The sequence below is a fragment of the Rhinopithecus bieti genome, unplaced genomic scaffold, assembly GCF_001698545.2.
Source record: "Rhinopithecus bieti isolate Rb0 unplaced genomic scaffold, ASM169854v2 scaffold_17174, whole genome shotgun sequence".
NCBI lineage: Eukaryota > Metazoa > Chordata > Mammalia > Primates > Cercopithecidae > Rhinopithecus > Rhinopithecus bieti.
Window position 1 is genome coordinate 863500 of NW_016808962.1, and position 4406 is coordinate 867905.

Sequence of the window (4406 nt, forward strand, 5' to 3'; positions counted from 1 at the left end):
CTATTTTACTTTTAAAAAATCCACTTTGTAGTAAAAAAGAATTTATTTCTTTTTTTTTTGCAATTATTAAGAAAGTAACTGTGAGATATTTGGAAATGACAAAAAATTTTTAAAAATATGTTATTTAAGTTTTACCATCCCAGATAAGTGGTGCTCACAGCTGACTATGCTATTAATAGGAATCTCCTATTCCCTCTTTAAAGTCTAATCATTTGCAGTCATGGACTTCATAGTATTGCTAACGGAATATACCATGCTAGGAGTCACAATAGTAGCATTGCTATATTTATGTTACACAGCAAATCTGCTTGATGTCTTTTTAATCAGACTAAGTGGTCATGTTGCATTTAGTCAAAAGCTGTCACTGATTGTCTTTCTCAAGATTTCTGAGCTTCACGTTGCAGGTTTGCATTAGTCTGTTTTGATTTTCAGCGAAGTTGGCTAATGAGTTGCTATGATAGAGTAAGTCCTCAATGCCAATTTACCTAACGTGCATATTTTTGGGATTTGGGGGGGAAATGGAGTGCACGAAGAAAACCCACACATGAGGAGAATGTGCAGTCTCTAAACAGACAGTGGTCCTGGCCAGCAATCATTTATTTTTTCTTACCAATGTTATAACAAAACAACATTATTCAAGATCGTGCTGTATGCCATATACCCATAAAGGGAGCATTTACAGCTTTATTTTGTAATCTCAGATTATCAGATGACATTCTTTCTTGCATGTCAGTCTTTTCTTCTGCCTAAAATGCCCCTCTTTAGAAAGTAATCCTTTAGGTTTGCATTAGTCTGTTTTGATTTTCAGCGAAGTTGGCTAATGAGTTCCTGTGATAGAGTAAGTCCTCAATGCCAATTTACCTAACGTGCATATTTTTGGGATGTGGGAGGGAAATGGAGTGCGCGAAGAAAACCCACACATGAGGAGAATGTGCAATCTCTAAACAGACAGTGGTCCTGGCCAGGAATCATTTGTTTTTTCTTACCAATGTTATAACAAAACAACATTATTCAAGATCGTGCTATATGCCACATACCCATAAAGGGAGCATTTACAGCTTTATTTTGTAATCTCAGATTATCAGATGACATTCTTTCTTGCATGTCAGTCTTTTCTTCTGCCTAAAATGTCCCTCTTTAGAAAGTAATCCTTTAGAAGTTGATTTAGAGAGGGTTTGCTGGTGATAAACATTGTTATTGTGTTTAAAATATTACTATTATTTTAAAAGGTTCATCTCCTGAAGAAGAGAGTTCCAGATGATCAGTTATAATCTCTTCGTTTCTTAAAAATATTTAAAGTAGAAAGTATACTAGAAATTGGAATTTATAAAAATGTATCCGCTTTGCTGTTACTACTAATTTTGCATTTGGTATACTTGTTTCTTTGTAGGCAATGTTTATTTTATCTTCCATTGTTTTTGAGATCTTATCTTTGCCTGTGATATTCTGTGTGTCCAGCTGTGACTGTCTTTTTTTTTTCCTTTTATTCATTCTCCTTGGAATTCACTGTACTCTCTAAATCTGAAAATTTTTGTTCTTCATTCATGCTAGACAACTCTCAGCATTTAGCACTTTTACTATTGCCTCCTTTCATGCTCCTTACGTTTAAAGATCCAATTAGATGAATATTTGCCCCCTTACTATTTTCTATATTTCTCCTTTATACTTCCATATTTCCTCTTTTCTCTACATGTGTCCGATTCCTGGTAAATGTTTCAGGTCTATCTTCTAGTTACTTATTCTTTTTCATGTACCTCTTACCTGCCATTGAACACATCATTGGTGAAGTATTTAATTTTAATGATTTTTTTTATTTTAGCTGTTAACATTTGGTTATATTCTATTCTTCTTAGCATATTTTGGAGCATATTTTTCTTTTTCATCTTGTATTTATTTGAAAAATCTAAATAATATTTTTTTGCACTCTATGATTCTGTTACCTGAAGATCCTGGTTTCTGCTGGCTTTCTCGTGGTGGCTTGTTTCTTTATGTACTTGGTGATTTTGAAATGTGAGTTCGTATTTCATGTTTTTCTGGGTTTTATTTGCTGGAATCCTGGAAAGCATGGGTTGAAGGAGCCAACCTTCAGAAAGTCAGAGCCAAATACAGTTTGTTTCTGCCAGGTACCCTAGGGCATTCTTACCCATGTGTGACTACATAATGTGAATTTCTAGGATTGGTATTCTCTGTGCCATGAAAGTAATGTAAATCTGAATTCCTGGGGACATCAGAAGCCTATGCTTTAGAAGTTTTGAAGAGAGAGTATTATTTTTTCAATGAAAGCACAGATTAAGACAAACAAGGGCCGGTACAGTCCAGGGCTGAGTCAATCCCAGAGCCCTCAGTGGAGTCAACTCCATCCAGCACTAATCCAGACGCTCTGCTGCACACAAGGAAGAGAGAGAGAGACATGATGAAATCAGGTACAGACTCTAACCTTTAAGAACCCACTTAAAAACGAGGCTAATGGAAATGTATACCACTAGTAGGGACGCAACGATTTAAGATTCACCCTCTGTGGCAGCATAAGCAAAAATCTACCCATGGCTGATTAAGAAAGCAGTGAAGGAAAAATCTAAGCGTGTAGTATTTGCACTGAACCCTGAAAAATGGCGACCGTATTCACAGGCCCCCCGGAAATGAAAAGGCATTCTAGATATAGGAAAACATCAGCAAAGCGTGGACGGTGAGGTCATGCAGTGGATTTTAGAGGTAGAGCCTGATGTAAAATGAGAGTTGCACAGGAATGTCATGGGAGCCAAGATCAGAGCAGTCTTGTGATTTACCTGTCATCTGAGGCATGTAGATTTCACTAAGTAAATAAAAGTGAGCCAACACAAATCTACAGCCAATGAACTTTCATGTCAAATCCTCCTACACATCCATAAACAGCACCATTCCACCCTGTTCCTCAACCTGAGCCTTAGTTGGTTTTAGATGGTACCAAAACAAGTCGTTTGATAGAGAAATATTCAGAAAAGTAAAATTTTTAAAACATAAATATGATGTGAACAATTCCAATTGCATTGACATTTTTCCTGAGTTTCCATGTTTGGGGCAATCTTTAAGTAACCTACAAGTGTTTGATATTGTGACACATCCAGCCTATGTTTATATTAAATCAAAATGGACAGGAGAGGAAAAAATGTAAGGATCCCAGTGTTTGATGAACCTAATGCAAATGATTTATGTCAATGTCATAACGTTGTAAGTAGACCCTTCTATGAGCACTGTTCTACATTTCTGTGTATAGCCAGTCAGAATAGAGTGAGGGGTAGCTCTATCTACTAGGAACATTCGCCCACTAATATCTTCAATAGGACATAAAAGTCAGGTAAACAGAGGCCATAGAGCAAGGCCATGTCAATAAAGTAAAGGATTGTAAAGTCAGATTTTTAGAGATGTTAAGTGGCTGAAAGAAAGTGCTGAAACTAGTGAGGTAGTGTTTCATGGGGTAAAAACATCTACCTTTGGTTCTCTCACTTCAACTAGACCCAAGCAGAAGGGAACTTATTTAAACAGCAGTTCACAGAAGAAAAACCATCATAAGCTACATCATCAACTCAAAAATGGAATACCCATGAAAGCTCTGCTGAAACATCTAAACTCAATTTAGGCAGCTTTAATGTAAATGAATAGTAGAAACCTAAGGATACGATGTTTCATTGCACTTGCCATTGGATTACTGTGCTTGACTTTGAGTCACTGCAAACTGCCATGTGTTTAGAGGTGATCCTGGATGTTGCAGGGGTCCAGGACCCAGGAGATCCTGGGTATTTTACGTGGTAAGTAGCAGACTTCATGGGGGACATTTATTGTAAGAAAGGAGAAACTTACCTCCGACATGGTAGAAGTTTCAAATAGAAAAGTTTTAATGTGTCACAGCAAGAAGTAAAAAAGTATCACTTCAACTCAAGGAGGATTTCCTATCAATTTGAGCTCTTCTGGCTTCAACACAGATTTTGTAAAATAATGAGGTCTCCAGTGGAATTTAAGCAGGGACTACGCAACCACTTGATATGATATTGGGAATACCTACATCGTGCTGGACAAAAATATAAATGGTTCCTTGCGTGGCTTTGGAACCCGGATTCTCCTGCATGATCATTCTATGGTGCCATGAGGGCCAGACACTCTCACAACACTGCCCTTCTTCCTGAAAATATCAGTAATCTCCTTCAAACAGATAACTTGACTTCACTAGACTTTTTTCAGCACTTGGCAGCTCTGTAAACTTTTTATTAGTCCCTTCATTGTTTATTTTGCACTATTTTGTTTTAAGCACAAAGGGGTGAAGTCCTAAAATATGTTTAGGGCCCATATCCCATTAAATCACAGATACTCAGTGTGGTTGAGCAAATGTTTACTTCCCAGGGTCAGCCTAAACAAAACAAAAACAGCAGTCC